This window comes from Eublepharis macularius, chromosome 10, assembly GCF_028583425.1.
Source record: "Eublepharis macularius isolate TG4126 chromosome 10, MPM_Emac_v1.0, whole genome shotgun sequence".
NCBI classification, from domain to species: Eukaryota; Metazoa; Chordata; class Lepidosauria; order Squamata; family Eublepharidae; genus Eublepharis; species Eublepharis macularius.
The window spans coordinates 45433519-45454718 of record NC_072799.1 but is presented as its reverse complement, the minus strand read 5'-3'; positions in this window follow the sequence as shown (position 1 = coordinate 45454718).

Genomic DNA, 21200 nt, shown 5'->3' with positions numbered 1-21200 from the left:
TACAGCTGCAGGGGGGGCAGCTTGTCCAGGGGTTCCCCACCAGGGTGTCTGACCACGCAACTGGGCCATACAGCAGCCAACTGCTCCTGACAGACCCCAATCCCCACCAATGAGGATATGCCAAAGGTGGTCACCGGCCCGCTCATATTTCCCAACTCCTACCTGCCAAGGGAAAGAAACTTGACCCACCAAAGCCAATTACCACCCCATCACAACAGGGCAAGGTAGGCGAAAAACTCCACACCCAAGAGCCAATAAGGGGGAGGAGAAAAAATTCCTACCTGGTCCCAATAAATGGCAACCAGCTAATCCTGCACTGAAATAGAGAGAGGTGGGTGGGCCAAGCATAAGGCGCACTGGGACACTGAGGGGAGAAGCAGCAGCAAACGGCTAGCCTAGCTCTGCCCCTTGAACAAATCCCCATCTACAGGGGAACGCGCCACTACTGCCTCTTCCTCCTTCCAGAAGGGCAAAATACATCCCCCAGCCATAGCGGCTGTTGCCACCAGCCGGGAGTGCCGCATTCCACATATATATTATTCCTGTATATGTCTAACCATCCAGTCATCACTAGACAAACATATGAAGTCCAGAGGATTTAATGATGGCCACAGGCATAGATGACTTTAAAAGGGGACAAGACAGATTCATGGAGCATGATGATTAATGGAGCATGATGCTTAAAGAGAAGATCCACATTCAGAAGCAGTAAACCAATGAATAAGAGGGCCGGGAACCCACATCAGGGGAAGGTCAATTGGGCTCTGGGCCCTGTTGTTGGCTCTCTAGAGCAAGTTGGCCATTTTGTGGGACAGAATGCTGGACTAGCTGGATCACTGGTCTGATCCAGCAGGACTTTTCTTATGTTCTTCATCATTTGGGTAGCAGATGGTTAGAATATAGATATCTTATTGGTTAATCTAATGACATCATGCTTCCAAAAGGCTAGAAAATAAACCAATACCATCATTTTTCAAGAATGATCAGAACAGGTTCCTTGTTGGTTATGGATTTATGCATAATAAATACAATTAAGAAACAGATTCTGTTTTCTTTTCTTTTTTTTTAATAATTTTTTATTTTTCAATATCTAACATACAAAACTACAATGACAGTAACTACAAAAGACTACAATAGCACAAGGGAAGGGAAAGAAGGGAGAAAAAAGAGAAAGGGAAGGGGGGGTGGAAAAAAAAGGGGAAGGTAACTTACAAACACTAAACGCTACATTTCAATGCTTTCCCTTCATACTGCCATAGTAAAAAAAATAGCTTAATAAAGTAGTGACGGAGTGGTTGATCATACAAATTACAAATTATAGTTCAAATTAAATCTTTTCCCCTCCCCTGGGCCTCGGACGCAATTCCCTCTGCGCAGCTACCGCCAGAGCGCTCATTGCCTCCCCCCTCCCTTCAGGCTTCGGATCCTCTTCTTTTTGCTTGGTGTCTGGTCCAAATTCTGGATTTTTATCCACAAAATCCCTTAGTTGATCTTCCGAATTAATCTTGTGAGCTTGATCTTTATAACTAAACCCGATTCCTTCCGGGAGTAGCCATTTGTACTTTATGTCACGTTCCCTCAAAAGAGCTGCCAACTTCTTGTACTTAAATCTTCGCTTCCGAACTAAAAATGGAACGTCCTTCAATATCTTGACTTTATTTCCCAGAAAGTCCAATTCCGCATTGTATGAATTATATAGGATACTGTCCCGGACCCTCTTAGATGAAAACTCGATAACAATCTCGCAAGGCAGCTGCCGCTTCATTGCATATTTTGAAGATGCCCGACGGACTCCCAAAATGGCGCTTTTCACTTCTTCTTTAGTTGCCCTCGTGGGAGATTCTGTTTTCTTCAGCTCTCATTTTGTAAATAGTTGTTGGCAGGGGGAAAAGAGATTCAGAGTAATGTTCCCTTTCTCAGAACCCTTTTTGGACAATCAATTATTGTTTATGGAATATGGGTGCCTAGGTGTTGAGGATATTTATTAGTTAATGAACAGTTGCAAGTCAGGAAAGCATAGAATCACATATGGTGAAATACTCTTCATATTGCAAGACATAAAATTTCTTTTTATTGAAGGTAATTCACAATGAAATCCTAAACAGAGTTACTCCAGTCTAAGCCCACTGATTTCAACAGGCCAAAATCGGCCTGCTGCAGAGTGCGGGTGTCATGTCTGTACCCCTCCATGCCATTAATTTCAGCTGATGTGTGAACCATGGTTCTGTGCTGTGCTTTGATGTCATATTGCTGATGCCATAACTTGCCTTGTATTCACAGGCCTGCTGTATCCAGAGTGTCTTATCTCTTATGCTTTGAAGCTCCATGTCTCTGACCTTGTAAACCTGATGGTTCTCAGGGGAAAGAAGAATAACCGTGTTTCATTCTTAATCTATTGCCTCTCTTATGACTAGATAAAGCATGTAAACTATTTAGGGAGTTCTCAGGACCACTTTGTGCCAAAAGTGATGTTTTCCTATTGGGAGCGGGGAGAGTGCTTGGAGCCTATATGGACAATGCTATTTTCATATTTTACAATTCCTGTCAACTTCTGATCAACCTGTGGACATATCTATGAATATGATTTGATTTCTGAATAAAGCCTTTTCAACCGAGACCATGGAGTGCTTGCTGTGAGGGTACAGGGGTCTATCTGCCATAGCCTGTCATCCATATACCTGACATTGGGATTCGGTTTCGTTTTCCCGGCCATGTCGGACGCTCCTCTCCGCAGGTCCGGGAGGAAACGTCCGAGCAGCCTGACTGGGCGGTTGACCCGCGAGGGTTAACCCCCAGGACTCCTAGTGAGGGAGACGGGGTCTGGAGCGCGGCGGGAAGAACCCCCTGAAAGCAATGCAGGGGGTAAATTGCCCGTTTGCTCCAACAGAGGCCGGCAGACTTGCACAGCACTTCGTGTGCTGCTGGGCCATGGAGAACAGCATTAAGCAGATTTAAGGTGAAAACCTGTAAGTAAGCGAATCCCTTCTGATTTCTAAGCGTATGCGAAGGATTGGTGGGAGTTGAAGCTAAGAAGGCGCTGATTTCTTCCCCTTCACGGAGTTTCGGAACTTAGTTGGCACCCCCCCCCAAGATGGCGACGAAAAAGCAGAGCCCAGCAATGAGTAAATCGGTGATGGCGAGGTTACAGGGGAAGGGGGAAACTTTGGAAGAGATGGTGAGACGAGCAGTCTTTGATGCTGTGCAGCCCTTTGTAGCGAAACTGAATGAAATGGGGCAAAAGGCTGATTCAGTGGAAAGCGAAGTGAAAACCATTAAAGAAACAGCGACCGGAGCAGAGCAGTCTGCACACGAGAATGCAGTACTCATGAAAGCAACAAGTAAGGAAGTGAAGATTTTGGAGAATCAAATAATAGGATTGCAAGTGGACCATGCCCAAACGGTACTGCGTCTTCAGAATGTAAAAGAGGAGCAAAGTGAAAATTTAAAAGATCTGGTGTCTGGACTTTTGGCGCCATTTGCAAAGGCAACTAAAGAAGAGTTAAAAAGCGATATTTTGGAAGTCCGGCCGACATCTTCAAAGTATGTAATGAAGCGTCAGCTGCCTCGCGAGATTATTATAGACTTTTCATCTAAGAAGACTCGGGACACCATTTTATATAATCCGTACAATGTGGACTTGGATTATTTGGGCAACAAGGTTAAAATATTGAAGGATGTTCCATTTTGGGCTCGTAAAAGAAGATTTAAGTATAAAGGACTTGCGGCTTTCTTGAGGAAATGTGATGTAAAATATAAATGGTTGTTTCCAGAAGGCGTCTGGTTTAGATATAAGGATCAAACCTACAAGATTACATCGGAAGCGCAGCTGACAGACTTTTTGTTCAACCATCAGGAGTTCCAGCAAGAAGAAAGTCCAAAGTCTGAAGGGGAAAGTGTGGGGGAGGAGAGAGCGGGTGCAGCTGCTCCAGCTGCGCAGAGAGAACTGAGACCGAGACACGGGGCGGGGGGGGGGAGAAAACCTGATCCTGAATATAGTCTGTATTGTATAAGATCTACCAATCTGATAGCATATTAGAAAGTTAACTTTTAAGAAAAATTGCAGCATGAAGGGAATACAAGACATGTAGTATAGCGTTTGTTGTTTGTATGTTGCTCTTCCTCTTTCCCCAGTCCCCCCTTCCCTTTTTTTCCCTCTCCCCCTTATACTTTTGTAGTCTTTTGTAGTTTTTTATGTTAGATATTAAAAATAATTTTTTTTCCCATATACCTGACATTGGGAGCGCTCCCAGGGGTGGCATGTGGCCTGCATGATGATGTTACTTCCTGGAAGTGCTGTAATTGCATAGCCCCAGGAGAGTGTGTGTGCTTTGCGCATGTGCAAGTTCATCAATAAGGTGAATGCCAGGTCACCCACTTTCCACCTGGAGGATAAGGGGACCTGGCAATCCTACTCTAGATTCTAATCATACAGAATATGAAATGTGGGTGGTATGAGACAGGAGAATGACTAACTTTTCCTCTCAAATGGTGCACAATAAATAAAAGTACTGGCAAAAGCAGTCACCAGGCACTTATACGCTACTCTATGTTATATTCTTGCCCTTGCTTTTCAGAATGCTATATCATAGTAGGTTCAAAAGCATTTTTTGGTAACTACCCTAATTCTATTATGTTAGCAGTTCTTTTATCTCCTGTTTCTACTGTAGCCAATATTTAAGTTTAATAAACATTTTTTTCTAAACCAAGCTGTCTTTATTTTAGCAGAAGGTCAGGAATTAGGTGTTTTGCCAGTCAATGTAATTATGACAAACCCAAAGTATTCGAGCATAATGAATAACACAGTCTTAAATCCACAGGACTCCATTAACTACTTGATGTTGCCTTGAAAGGTATTAACGACTAATGATGAGGCAGACTGTATTACATCTTTAAGACTGCCAGAGTATTAGGAAGAGTGTCAGCATGAACACAAGCCATGTGTTAAAGGTTATCTTGCTGTATGTCTTATTTAGATCACCACATTCATCCCTACAATATTAATTACAATTGACTAATTGCAAACTTATCCAAATCCCAAATCTGTAATTTTGCTTTCCCTACAACAACCTATTGAATTTATGGGTGAAACTCATAAACTTGAAAATAAAATCTTACTGTTTTAGGCAATGAGATCAGCAGAAAGAGCCATTGAGAGACCTGGATTTGAATACACACACTGTCATGAAGTTTACTGAGTCACCTTGGGCCAGTCAACTCTTTGTCTAATCACAGGGTTGTTGCGATGTTGTAGCATAGAGGTTAAGTGGTTGGGTTGCAAATCATCACTTTGCTTGTTCAAATCCCATGACTGCCATGAACTCAGCAGGTGGCCTTGGGCAAGTTACTCCTCTCAGCCCCAGCTCCACAGTTGTATTGTGGGGGTAATAAGATTGATTTTGTTCACCACTCTGAGTGGGCACCAATCTGTCTATAAGAGTGGTATACAAGTGCACAGTTATTATTATTATTAAGGGAAAGGGAGAATTATGAAATCTGCCCAGAGCTACTTGCAGGAAGCATGAGATAAAAAATAGATTAGACAGATGTGATGAAATAGCTAATAGTATTATAGGATTCAAATGCAAAGCATATAATCCTCTTCATTAGCTATATAAAAATGCACAATATTTTGTTCAGGACTGGCTCCAATGAAGCCCAAAGGTGAAAGTGGTAAGCCTTTTAGCTGACTCCTTGAAAGTGCAGATGACAACAGACAGTGCCTGGTTAGGAAACACAACAGGCTAAAAATTAAATAGAATTAAACAGGCAGTGTATTAATCAGGGGTTGAGCCAACTGAAGGTGGGGCATTCTCTATTGGTGTCCTGAGTCATTATGTTGATTCTGAGGCTATTGAGATGGCATTTTAATATCCACTACAGCAACAGCAGCAGCGTCAATTGTATGTTTTACAGACAGAAACATATATTTGTACAAATGCTAATTATTATAGAAATTTGTGTGCCTAGTTCTCATTAGCTACTTCATTTGAGCTTTTGATCACAATAAAAAAACTGATATTCCCCCCCCCCCCCCTGTTGTGAATAAAACAAAATCCTGGACTTTGTTTTTCATGTTTAAATTTATCCATTTTACACTGTATAGCAGTGCTCAGAGCAATGAAAGGAAGGCTCATGGATCCCTCTTCCTACAGGGCCTGTGAAGAAGGACTTAAGTTTATAGGGGTCCAGGAGGGCCTAGCCAGGATTTTAATACGATAATCATGATATATTCTAGTTCTGTCATATTTATGGAATGGAATTAAGGAGTGTGACTGGGTGATACCCCAAAGGGTTGTTCCATGGCTTGTACTACATACACTACTTGACAAATGTACCAGATGTAACTTCATGCCATTTCCTTCATTGAGATTTTCTACCCAAAACTGCTAATAAACATAGTGGACAAAAAAGACAGATATCAATATATTGGCTGTCTTTCCCTGACCACAGCTCATAGACATAGGATTTAGAAAACAATTTTTGATCAGATTTCAAAGTGTTGTCCCCAATCCCTAGAGCTGCACTTAGGGTTGCCAATTCATATACCCTCCTGGAGGATGGGGATGGGGGAACCTGGCATTTACCTTGTTTCTTGTGCCTGCTTCTTTTACAGAGAAGGGACAGCATCGCACTGGCCACAGGCATGCTCTACACTTTGTGTGGAGCTAATTCTGGCCTGTTTGGAGCCAAAAGTGTCCCAAGTGAAGTGCAAGAGGATGCCTACACCTGGTGCAATTATGCCTCACTGGGGTACTCCTAGCGTGCACTTTCCTGGGTTGAGTGCTGGTGCCGGGCAATCTCCAGGGAGCTTGCCATCTCCTATCAATTGCCAGTGATTGATGGGCAATGGGGCACCCCCCCCCCAGAAGATCGCCCACCACTGGCGGGCAACTGGGAAGCCTAGCTGCACTGTCTATACAATTGCTTTGAAGTTTTTAAATAATTATGGACAGCCTTATCCTAGATATCTGTATAACAACAAAAACAATAACATTTAATTTATATAAAACCCTTCAGAATGCCTTAAAACCCACTCAGAGTGGTTTACAAAGTATGTTATTATCCCTACAACAACAAACACTCTGTGAGGTGGGTGGGGCTGAGAGAGCTCTTAGAAGCTGTAACTGATCCAAGATCACCCAGCTGGCTTCAAGTGGAGGAGGGGGGGGAATCAAACACGGTTCTCCAGATTAGAGTCCCATGCTCTTAACCACTACACCAAACAGGCAAGTAGTTTGACTCTCAAATGCACTTGATTGAGGCAGAATATTTATTCCACAATGTTAGCAAAGCACTTATGCCTGGCTGTAAAGAGGTACATACAAGGAAATATATTTCATTTTTGAGCCAAAGTTTACTAACTGCTTATGAACTGAAGTATTTTTGTTGTGCATTCTCCAGTAAAACAAACATGTAAGGGAAGCATCTTCTTAACATTAGGCCTTCTTTATAACAAGGAAGTGTATCATGATGAATGGCACTTTCCTCTCCACTTTCAGTTTATTGTTAAAATGCTAAACTACTCATACAGATATGTATTAAGTGAGAAGTAAGGCTTGAAGATGAACAGTAATTGGAAGAGGTGTAGTAAGGGTGGTTGAAAAGAGATTTCTGTGGCATTAAGGGAGATCCTATGAAAATGCCTTCTACCAAATGATGTCTTTCATCAATTTACTTCAGCTCTGCTACTGTGCCTGGGAGAAACCCTGCAGGGTTTCAGACAGAAAAGAGTATTTCCTAGTGATGGCACCTGGGAACTTTCAACTGGAGATGTCAAAGACAGAATGCATAGCATCATGGGTTTGTTCTGGCTCTGGCATATCCAGCATCCATGTCAGAGTGGACAGTAGCAGGATATATTCTATGGTCTAGCTCAGCACAAGGCAATTTCATATGTTCACCTCTCGCTGTTAAGAAGATGTATACATTTCATGCTTGTATAAGACAGAAGTTGTTGAGTAAAGAAAATAGATATTGTGGGTGAAGTCCAGGAAAAGCTAGGAGATTTCAGATTTGAGATGTGCCGCACTAAATTCCAAGGGGCCTAAAAGATTATTACATTGAACATTATATTTGCATTGTTCTTCTGTTGTCTTATTATACTAGAATCAAAGAACTGTGAAACAATGCTCTACAAAACACACAATGCACAAGTACACTGAATGAAGCTGAACTGTTGACAAAACTAATGACAGTGGGGGGAAAATCCTAAGAGGGATTTTGTTATTTTTAATTTTCTCTTGTAGTCATGGTTAACATGTTTGTATGTCCATCTGGAAGTTTTATTCCATCAGATTAAGGAAATTGTTAATAGTTACCAGTTGCTAAAAGCTACCAGATTTGATTAAAGTTGTCCTCATTCTCTCTGAAGATGTTCACACAGAAGCGAGTTGTATATATTTCTTCACACATTTCAAAAATTGCAAGCATTGCCAGTGTGATCCTTAGTACTGTGGATTAACAATAGTCTGATACAGTGAAGCAAACTAATTGTAAGCTGATTTACCAGCTGCCTTCATGAGTCTAGATAGTGCTGCTATTTAAACCAAATGCGGTCAAGTATCCTTCTAATGCAGACATAGATTAACACATTAAGTGCAAGACAACATAATCCAGAAACACACTAAAATATAAAAGAAAGTCTATCAAAAACCAGCTGTTGGGAGCCTGTAAATTAATTTAGTAGCTGCTTTAAAGAGTTTTAATGAAAGATCAGTAACAAAGCACGCAATGCAGATCAAAGCTGGGAATGACATTAAAATTCAGCATCTTACCATTTTGTTGAATGAGCTGAGGACACAAACATAATAACAAGCAAAGTAAAAATTAAGAGGTAGCTAATTTTGCTTTTTGTTTGAATCAAATAGCTTTAATGTGGACAAGAGAGAGACTGACAATTCTTTTACTTTCTAGATTTGATAAGGAATTAGCTATATCGGAGGGCTTTTTAAAAAACTTCTTTCAACTCATCCAAAGAGGAATGGAATATCAATTGTAAAATAATTCCAGAAATGACACTTCTGGCTGCTGCTCTTTCCTGTTCCAGTGAAAACCCTCATTTGAGAAACTTTGAGCCAGAACACCTGGCTTTGATATTTTATTTAGAGCAGTAGATGGCAAAATGTTAAAGCAAAGAACTGTGCAACAGGTCAATAGGGAGATATTCAAATAGGATTTTAAAACAAGGTAGGTACACTTGACAAGGCTTAGTTTTTACAAGTTTTTGAACATTTTTCAATAAGAACAAAGACATTATATGGTTACAGAAATACCTGTATCACTATTACAGAGGACATGTCTACAATGTATTGTCGAAGGCTTTCACGGCCGGAGAACGATGGTTGTTGTGGGTTTTCCGGGCTGTATTGCCGTGGTCTTGGCATTGTAGTTCCTGATGTTTCGCCAGCAGCTGTGGCTGGCATCTTCAGAGGTGTAGCACCAAAAGACAGAGACATGTCTACAATTCAAACATTTTGGTTCCTTGGAAAGAGTGTGTGTGTTATGTGCTGTCAAGTTGCCTCCAACCTATGGCAACCCTATGAATGAAAGACATCCAAAATGTCTTATCTTTAACAAACTTGCTCAGATCTTGCAAACTAGAGGATATGGCTTCTTTTATTGAGTCAAGCCATCTTGTTTTAGGTCCTCCTCTTTTCCTACTGCCTTCCACTTTTCATAGCATTATTGACTTTTCCAGAGAATCTTGTCTTCTCATGATGCAACCAAAGTATAATAGCCTCAGTTTTGTCATTTTAACTTCTAGGGAAAATTCGTGCTTGATTTGATCTAGAAGCCACTTATTGGCCTTTTTGGCCCTCCATAGTATCTGCAAAATTCTCATTCAGCACCACATTTCAAATGAATCAATTTTCTTCCTATCAGCTTTCTTCATTATCCAACTTTCACATCCCATACATAATAATGGGGAATACCATAGTTTGGATCATCTTAGTCCCCAGAGAGACATCTTTATCTTTAAGGATCTTTTCTAGTTCCCTCACAGCTGCTTTTCTAAGTCTCAGTCTTCTTCTGATTTCTTGGTTGAAGTCTCCGTTTTGGTTGATGATTGAGCCAAGGGATAGAAAATCTTGAGCAATTTCAATTTCTTCATTGTCAACTTTAAAATTGTGGAATTCCTCAGTAGTCATTACTTTTGTCTCTTTGATGTTCAACTGTAGTCCTGCTTTGACACTTTTTCCTTTAGTCTCTATCAGTAGTCATTTCAAGTCTTCACAATTTTCTGCCAGTAAGGTGATGTCATCTGCATATCTCAAATTGTTAATGTTCCTTCCACCAATTTTCACTCTACCTTCTTATAGATCTAATCCAGCTTTCCTTATGATATGCTCTGCATAGAGGTTGGACAGGTGGGGAGATAATATGGATCCTTGTCTGACACTTTTGTCAGTTGGAAACCACTCTGTTTTCCCATATACTGTCCTAACAATAGCCTCTTGTCCAGAGTACAAGTTGTGCATCAAAGCAATCAGATGTTGTGTTACCCTGATTTCTTCTAACACTATACGTAACTTTTCATGATCCACACAGTCAAAAGCTTTGCTGTAATCTATAAAACATAGGTTGATTTTGTTCTGAAATTCCCTGTTATATTCCATCAGCCAGCAAGTCAGCCAGCAAGATCTTCTCTTTTCCTCCTCTGCCAGACAGGTTTAGAAATGACATCCTATTCTCCATGCGTTTGGGTAGTATATGAACCAGAGCTTTATCATGAACGTATCTATGATAAAAAATAGTTTAAAAACATATTATAACAACAACAACAACAACACTGCACTTATATATTGCCCTTCCGGACAAATTAGTGCCACACTCAGAGTGGTGAACAAATTCAGTGTTGGTATTATCCCCACAATACAGCTGGGGAGCTAGGGCTGAGATGAGCAGCTTAGCCAACCACGTGCTGAGCTCGTGGCAGTAGTGGGAGCTGAACCAGCAGTCTGCTAATTTGGAGCCCAGCCACTTAACCATTATGCTACAGCAGCAGAATGACATTTTAAAATCCATAATTTTTCTCTTGTATTATAGTCAATATTTCCAAATAAAAATCAAGTTTCTAATCCACATTGGTGAGTAAGAAATTTGTAAGCATGAAAATGCTTGTGTTTGTGATAATTGTGGTTTCAGGACTCTAGGAACCCAAGAAACTATGCAAAGTAGTCCTCCTATCTGCTAACATGTGTTTGCAGATTTAGAACAAAATATACTGAAAGAAAGAAAGAAAGAAAGAAAGAAAGAAAGAAAGAAAGAAAGAAAGAAAGAAAGAAAGAAAGAAAGAAAGAAAGAAAGAAAGAAAGAAAGAAAGAAAGAAAGAAAGAAAGAAAAGGAAAGGAACAGACTCCGAAACACTAGGGAACTTTTTGCTGGTGCTAATTACGGATGTTTGAAAACCTGCCAGTTTGGCTCACATCCTGTTCTTCAGTTGTGAATGGAGACCAGATTTTTCAACAATCAGTTAGATAGTTTGTCAATATGTTCAGCAGTGTCTGGCAGGTTGTTTCACTGTAGTCCTTACTAACTATGCAGTAACAGCCTAATTGGCTCTTTGAGCATGTATGTTCTCATGTAGCCCATCTGAGAGTCGAACCACACGATACGAATTACATGAGACTGAGCAAGTGTCAGGTGTCCTGCCTTACCCCAAATGCCCATGTCCAGCATTCTATCGATGAGCACGTGTCCTGGTCCAGGCACACATTCAAAATTTTCTGCTCCAGTGTAGCCGCGACGGCGTGTGTCCACGGTCACGATCAGTAAGTTGGCAATGTAGAGCGTCCTTATTTCCTATATCTTCTGCTTCCTATCTGTGCAAAGTGGAGATGCATGATGGGATATCTTGGAGGTACGCGGAGAAAACCCGTGCCACCACGAACACGGGTTCAATGGAGGTCCTGGCGCGTGTAGTTGAAAACAACGTTGGAACACGTGTAAGTTTCTGTGTCATTCGCGTGTAATACATATTGTATGGTTCAACTCTGAGTCTACTATTTCCCCATTCTTGCTATGTAAGTGCTCTGCAGGCAATTGTTCAAACAAACAATTAAATCACTCACAAATCATATAAATCAGTCATTAAGGAATGCTGCATTTAAATAAAATTCTACCCTTCAGTGTTCATCCACATTGTCCTTAGTAGTGCTAATGGCTGCCAATCGCTTTAAATTACCAGGGTCTTTGCACATACGGAGTTTCAGGGGCATCTGTTACAAACCAGTTTAACAGGTGTTCATGGCAGCCTAGCACAAATCAAACAGACTGAATGATTGTCTCACATCTAGTAAGTATCCTGAGTGCTTGTATCTGTTTTTGGTTGCCAGGGATGGGCTGCCATTTTATTTGCTTGTAAATTGTCCACCAAAATTTTAGTGATAAAAAGGAAAGACATATAAAATGAATTTCTATTGTAATGGTAATGGAATATGACAGCCTCCCTGTAATTTTATTCAATAACCCAAGGTATTAAAGCCTAATGGGTTGGATCTTCAGATTCCCTTTCATTAATGAAGAAGCTTCCTGCAATAAACTAATTGTCCTGTAAGGATGTATGAATACACATTCTTTTTCTGATTATTTCCATTTTAATTCATGGTCAAGAAGACAATTTCTGTCCAGCTGAAAGGTTTGTCTTACATGTTACTTTATGCAATTTCAATGCAATTCATGTAAAAGTTGGCATAACTTTAATGGCACTATTTCTTTCAAGTTTTGCTAGTGTGGTCAGAAACAACAATAATCAAAGTTTTGGCTTGAGGTTGGAGAAGCCATAAAATACACTTGATCTTTCAAATTGAACTAGAGTTGTCACCAAATTTGGTAATGACTCCAATTTCTTCCATCAGAAGGAGATTCCTTTCTCCTTAATTCAAAGAAATGTTTCTCATTTAGCAAAAGAGAATCTTTGTTTTTTTTTGAAAGTTTTTTTATTTTTCAATACCTAACATACAAACTACAATAACAGTAACTACAAAAGATTACAATAACACGAGGGAAGGAAAAGAAGGGAGAAAAAAGAAAAGGGGAAGGGGGGGTGGAAAAAAAAAGGGAAGGTAACCTACAAACACTAAACACTACACTTCAATGCTTTCCCTTCATACTGCCATAATAAAGAAATAGCTTAATAAAGTAATGATGGAGTGGTTGATCATACAGAATACAAATTACAATCGAATTCAAATTAAATTTTCCTCCCCCTCCTGGGTCCCGGACGCAATTCTCTCTGAGCAACTGCAATCGCAGTGCTCGTTTCCTCCCCCCCCCCCTCCTCAGACTTCTCCCTTTCTTCTTGCTTGGTGCACTGAAATTCCGGATTTTTATCCTCAAAATCCCTTAGTTGATCTTCTGATAATATCTTATAGGTTTGATCTTTGTAACTAAACCAGATTCCTTCCGGAAATAACCATTTGTACTTTATTCCACGTTCCCTCAGAAGAGCTGCGAGCTTTTTATACTTAAAACATCTTTTCCGAACTAAAAATGGGACGTCCTTCAATATCTTAACTTTGTTACCCAAAAAGTCCAAATCCGCATTGTATGAATTGTATAGGATAGTGTCTCGGATCCTTTTAGATGAAAAATCGATAGTGATCTCGCGAGGCAGCTGACGCTTCGTTGCATATTTTGAAGAAGCCCGGCGGACTTCCAAAATGGCGCTTTTAACCTCTTCTTTAGTTGTCCTTGCGGGTGTCGCCAGTAGTTCCGAGACCAGACCCCATAAATCCTCATTTTCCTCCTCTTTCACGTTCTGGAAGTGCAAAATTGTCTGCGTTCGTTCCACTTGTAGCCCGATCAGCTGGTTCTCCACCAGCTTTAACTCTTTTTTTGTAGCCTTCACGAGTGACGCACTTTCCCGGGCAGCCTTCTCTGCCCCCCCCCCGCTGCTTCCTTAATGGTTTTCACTTCGCTTTCAATTAAGCCCACCCTTTGATCTGTTTCGTTCAGCTTGTCAACAAAGGGTTTTATGGCTTCAACAACTGCCCTGCGCACCAGTTCCTCAAGCGACTCTCCCTTCTGCAGGGTAGCCGAGATTGACTTACCCAGAGCGGGACTTTGTTTTTTCGCTGCCATTTTAGGGGGGGGGACCGCCAGCCCAAATTCTGAAACTCAGCGAAGGGGAAGAACGAGCCTTCTTAGCTTCAGATCCCACCACTCCTTCGCATACGCTTGTAATAACAGAAGGGATTCACTTACTTGCAGGCTTCCGCCTAGTTCTGTTCTTTGCCGTTTTCCATAGCCCGGCAGTACTCGAGGTGCCGCGCACGTCTGCCGGCCTCCATAGGGACAAACGGGCAATTTACCCCCCGCATTGATTTTCGGGGGGTTCTTCCCGCAGCTTCCCGGACCCTGCCTCCCTCACTGGGAGTCTTGGGGGCTAATCTTCGCAGATCAGCCGCCCAGTCAGGGTGCTCGGGCGCTTCCTCTCGGACCTGCCGAGAGGAGCGTCCGACATGGCTAAGAAAACGAAACCGAATCAGCAAAAAAGAATCTTTGGATCCACCCAGCATCTCCCTCAGTCTTACTGTCATTCCAATTCTTGTCACAAAACCTCATCCATAATCAATAAAAAGCTCTACTGGAGTAGGAAACTGTAGAAAGAAATGAAATACATTATTTACATATCAGCACTTAACTACAGTGCTACTATACTAGCCTAAATATGTTATATACTAATAGCCCAGTGGCCCTGATCTGTGGATACTTAAACCTGAAGATTGGAACCATGACTGGATAAAGTAGATTTTCCTACACACCTGAAAAATGCCTTAGGTTTGCAGAAAAATCTGAAATCTAAAATATATACATATATTTGAGCGTTTTAAAAAACCCAGAATGATAAAAGGAGCACCTTTAGCTTTAACCAGATGCCCTCAGTGGCTGTTGCTAGGCAACCATAATAGTTTAGCCAATATTCCAGGCTTAGTTGCTGTTAGGAAAAGGGGAGAGGGACTGTTTTGACCTCTGAGGGAGGACTTATTGGGGTCAGGACTGGAAGCAACTGTCAGGCAACTTGATACTACATCACTTACATTACTCACTCAGGCCTGGCTGCTTGCTCCTGTTCAGCACCAGCCTCTCCTTCAGCCAGTGTAGTATAGTGGTTAGAGTTTCGGAGAAGGATCTTAATCTCCACTCTGCTGTGGAAGTTCACTGGGTGACTTTGATCCAGTCACACAATCTTAGCCTAACCTACATCTCAAGGTAGTTGTGAGGATAATTGAAGGCAAGAAGCATGATGTAAGCTGCTTTGGGTATCCACTGTAGACAAGTAAATTAAGTAAATATAGATGACGATGAAGGGGCAGATAAAAGGTAAGTTGTTTAGTGAGTTTGAAAGAGAAAAGGACATAGGAAAGGTGAGAATATGGAAGATGCAAAGAGAGGAGAAAGCGGAAATAGTATGGGGAAGGGGATATAGAGAAAAGTGAAGTACCCTCCACCAGCATGTCTTTGCAGATTCCCTACCATGCAACTGGGCCTGGCTCAGCCAGAGTATGCAACTGAGATATAGGGGAGAGGCTGCGGGGAGTGGGGGGGGGAGGTGAAGCTGGGGACAGACAAAGGTGGGTGGGAAGCAGAGAAGGAAGCAGTAAAAAGAGAGAGAGGCTAAGGGGGGGCAGGGAAGGGAAGAGGATATGGTGGGAGACAGGAAAATGAAATGCCCCCACAAGTTCTTAAAGGTCCCCCACTTTTGCTATTCTATTTCAGTTAAGTTCTTTTTTCCACACAGAGGGGAGAAAATTGTTTGCCGTAACTTCCTGGTCTAATTTGTGGTAATTAGATGGCAATAACTATTGCATCCATGTAGGCTAATAGTGAGGCTGGTGCCCAGGCAAGGAATACATTACACATCATCTTTGGATGAAAACAGGCCAGACCTTTATTGATTACAGCTATTGGTGTGTGGGTGAGGCATAGGTCAACAGATCCACTGCATCAAACAGCCCATTGCCACTCAGTAGCATGCTTTCCCAGCATGCTTGATGGGCACTATGAGATGGCAAGGGGGTACTCCTGCCCAGGCATGGCCCAAGTGGTCCCTGCTACCCAGGGTGAAGCCTGCAACAGCCCTTCGGCTTCCCTTAGGTCCCTTAAGCAAAATTCACTCGGTTGGATTTGTTCAAATGCCTCAAAACCACTGTAAAGTTGTGACAAGCAACCCCCCCCCCCGGACCACAGCTGGCAGCGAGGGAGGAAGACTGTCCATTGCCTCTATCACTCAGCAAAGGAATGGGGGCATTGACCTCAAGGATCTGCAGGAGAGGAGCCCGGCTCCTCCTACACTCCTCGCCCCACTCCTCTCAACAGGTCCCTCTTGCTATGATGCAATACCTGCCCTCCACCCCAGCCTCTCCTCCCAGTGGCAACTTTGCTGACAACATGAGAAAAACAAAACATCTCAAACAAGCAGAGTTCCCAAAATGTATAATTTATTGTACAGAATAACAGGCACTTATAAATTGTTTGAGCTGTGAAGCTAGTTTCAATTTCCCTTCCTCCATCTTCTACGATCCAAAACACCACAAACTTATTACCCTCTGATAATAGCCAAAGGAAGACAGTCAGCTCTGAGAAAACCACCCTCATCTAGTAATTCAGTCTCCAACAAGATTCCTACAGAAGATAAATGGTCAGATAATCAAAGATGCTTCTTTTGTGAAAATCCACACAAACAGTGTGCAAATAATCCCATGGAAGATAAAGCACCTATTACCAGCACAGAGTGTAAGTCCCTCTAAGCAAGGTTTCGCTGGTGTGAATGACTGATACCATCTGGAAACAGAAGATTGACAAGCTAGAAGACAGTTAAAGATAACAACAGGGCACCTGAGATTCACTGAGGGAATTTATCACTGTCACAGTGTGCGATAAGTGGCATACTGCAAGCATTTTGAGGCTTTAAAGGGTTTTCTCCCCCTCCCAAACTCATATGTTTTGTGATTTTCTAAACTTACATCACATGTAAGTGAAGAAATAGGGTCACTTTACTGTATACTGTAATTGTATTGATTTTTAACAATTTAATTGGCACATTTTCCCATTACATGGCTGAGAATATGTGAAACACTCATACTCCGATCCCCAAAACAGTTCCAAGTCAAAGGAAAATTGCAATGAACTTTATTACTAATATGCTGATGGGCTGTTTACAATGTAATAAAATGGCAGCCCATTCCTAGCAACCCAAACAGATACAAATTCTAGCAAAAAGTATATGTTAAACAGCGTTCCATGGCATTTAGATGCCTTGTTCTTTGTTTTTCATATTTAAATTCTGTCTAAATCTGCAAACACATGGTAGCAAATGGAACTGCTTTGCGAATGGTTTCAGTTTCACAGTGGTAACACATCCCTTATGTTTACAAAGAATTTGCATTTATTAGGTAGCAGCAAACAGCATATAATTCTGTAGCAGATTTGGGGTTCTGCATGGGCAGATGAGAGGCAATACAAAAACAAATAAATGCTACCTAAGATTTCTATCCTAGTTCCACCAAGTGGATCCTTCTCCACCAACCAATAATGACTTTGGGAGCAGCTGCTTGGTCATTCCATTTCTGACGCCACACTTGGAATCCCACCCAATAAGACATACTAAGCTTCCTTTATTTAAAAAAACAAATTATGATAATTTTACTTAGCAAATCATGGAATTTGTCTGTTTGTTTATTTAACTTACATAGCACCTTTCTACCATATTTAAAAGTTGCATGATTTTTTTTAACTTCCCTTCAATTCCAAAATTCTGTTGTTGCAGAGTCACTGTCTTATCTGTAGAAGCAGCTTTGGTTGCTACAAGTTGGGCATAATTTTAAATTTCTTACCTCTGCAGTTTTGACCTGAAAATCCCCGTTGCACATTTCCTTGTGGAAATCAAATAAATTAATCTTTAATTTCTCTTTTGTTTTACTGACCTTTCCTCATAAATATACCCATTCTTAGTGTTTTACTTGTGTAGCAATAAGTCAGCATAATACATTGCACATATATTCAAAGGGAAAGTGATTCTAGATGGAACAAGTGCATAGAATAACAGCTGGAATAATTATATAAATGCATAATTTTTTATGAACATAGATTAAAAGAGAGTTGTCCATTTACATTACATAGGACACTGGAAAGGTATTTTGTGGCACTTTACAGGATATTGTAAAGGACAACAGTATAAGGAGAGCAATTTAGGTTAAAGTTGGCTAAGGGTACTGTTCCCGTGCCAGTGTGATCAGAGAAAAGTGTACCCTAAAACTATATCCTCTCACTTCTTGCCTACGGAGCTGCTGATTTGGATTTTAATATTATCTGTATGCAAGAGAGCTCTCCAGAATTAAAGATCTGTGAGATGCACTACCGCATATATTTTGGAAGACAGAGAACCCAAATAAGATGCTAAGTTTATTGGAGAGGGATCATGCAACATATCCAAGCAGGAAGGAATGAGCTATCTAGATAAGATAGTCAAGCAACAGAGGAACTGAGTTAACCCACTGGTGTGTCAAGGGAGGGAGGATGGAAGGAGAGCAATAAAGAAAGTGAATGAGGAGGCAAAAGAGTGAAATCTAATCACCTGGTTGGGGGGAATCTAACAGCAAATAATTCAGTGGGGAAAATAGCAGGGACATGAGCCGTGTGGAGGATAGGTGCTCTGCAGTTCCTGAAGCAAGCAGCTAGTACTCTTTGAAGAAAGATTCTGTCTTTCCACAGTTATACAGCAGAACAGTAGTTGGGGACAGGGTCCTGGAGGGGTGGTTCATGACTGCCCAAATGAAGTGCCACTGGACTTGGGTATTATTTACTGCAACAGACTAATATGGCTACCCTCCAAATCCGAATCAAATGAAATTGGAATGATGCTAGAAGAGGAAGGGGGTCGTATTTATTTATTTATTTAATTAATTAATTTATACCCCCCGTTTCTCCCCATGGGACCCAAAGCAGTTTACAACATTCTCTCCTCCATTTTATCCTTATTACAGCTCTGTGAGCTAAGCTAGGCTAAGAGCATGTGACTGGACCAAGGTCACCCGGCGAGCTTTCATCGCAGTGCAGGGATTTGAACTTGGGCCAGCCAGATCCTAGTCCAGCACTCTAATCACCACACCACCACTGGATCCCAGGAGGGAACAGATGCCGGTCTGGGTAAGGGAGGAAAATGGAACAGGGGAAGCTGTCCCCAAATATAGAAATATATTCTGTGTTAGGTAATTGGACATGGCAATCATGACAGAATTAGCTGTAGCAGAAGGCCCATTGATAACATTTCAGAAATTAATGATCTGAATGCTGCATCTGGGTAAGACTGTTTCCTTCCAGAGTCCCCCAAAAGTATGGCCTGTTCACTACTAGCTCTCACAACTGAGACAAGTGTCATCCTGCTTCTTCCCTTCAGCCTATGCCTTTTGTTTTGTGCTGAGCAAAGGCTTGTTTACTTGCAGTTATGAAAAATATGGATGAATGCATGAATATGGAGGAGACAAGGAAAAAATGGAGACAGTATGTTTACTGTACCCATAGCTTTAATAGCTACAAAGTACTATTTTTTAATTTGGGATGGAAATCAGAAAGTTTGAAATTCTGAGGCATACAATGCTGGAATTGTCTCTCCGTTACAGCTCCCCACCACCAGCTTTAGCTATCAATATGTTAACAGTACAAATATGGAAAGAAGTGGTGTTACCTTTGCTTGTATTATATGATTCAGTTTGTGAATATAAATTGCCCAAAGTTATGTATTCTGAAAGCCTCTGTGGGTGGATGGCCGGCTGGGCTCATCTGCTGCAGGAGACACTGCACTAGATTTTCTTCTTTCCAGTTCTGTAGGGTGGATCCAATAAACCTCAATTGGAACAAGGTTATGTAACCTCTTATACCTTTTCTTTCCCTGGCACTATGCACCAAAAAAAGGTGTGCCTTCAGAACTGGTCATTAGAACATCCATAGTTCATGGCCGATCCTGGAACTTGCCCTCATATCTCCTCCCAGGTAGGTCCACAGCTGGTCTGCCTGAACACTCACCTTCCTGTTTACTTTGTTTATACCCCGCCTTTTCCCCCACTGGTGACCAAAGTGACGCACATAATTCTCCTCTCCTCCATTTTATCTCCACAACAACACTGTGTTTGACTGACTCAATATCACTCAGCAAGTTTCCATGGCAGAATGGAGATTCAAACCTGAGTCTCCTAGATCATAGTCTGATGCTAATGTTTATGCCACATTGGCTCTTCTCATTTCTAAGTAGTTTTCTGGGTATTTAAGAACATGCAAAGTCTAGAAGCTGGACATCTCTTTAGAGCTTGTTTTTTTCTGCTATGGTGGATATTTTTCAAGACACAGTGAAGAGAATAATATGCATGGTTTTTGTATTTTGACTACACATACAAGAATACAAAATGTGCATGTGGCTGCTAGTATAGCAAAGCAGAAACTATATGGCACATTTCACGTGTGCCTTCATTGTGTTTATATAGGAAGCAAATTAAAAATTCTGTGGGGAGAGAGGCTTAAATCGCCCAGGACTGCACAGTAATAGCAGCTTAGATGAAAAAAAAATCTGGAAAAGAAATCTCCTGCTGCACTCCGTATTGAGCAGGTCAAGTACAAAGAGGCAGTAAATATTTACAAGCATCTTGGTGGAGCTCCACAATAAGGTATTATTTACTAAGAGCAGTGTAAGCAGACTTACTGTGCATAATAGGGCTTCAGCATAGCACAGTCAGGATATTAATTTGTATGAATAATGAATGTCATGAATACCGAGATAGCAAGAACTACTTCACCATCAGATCACGGTGCCCAAAATGTGATCCTTCAACCTAATTGAAAGTTTTTAATTATATCATTTTAAAGACATACAAAAGTTATGAGAATATCTGAGTTCCCCATTTGTTATGAGCTAGTATCTCAATTTTTTTAAGAAAAGAGAGAAATCCCTACTTCTACACAGTTCGATGGAATTTAATAAATGTATATATAAATACATATAAATATTATTTATTTATTTAAAACATTTATATGCTGCCTTTCTATCCAACTAGAGTCCCCAAGGTGGTGAGCATCAAAACATCAAAAGACTTCAACATTACAACATCTATATATCAAAGGAGCATTTAAATAGAATGTATATAAACAGTTTAATAAAAACATATGAACAAATATAACAACACAACCATGGAGTATACAGCCAAGAG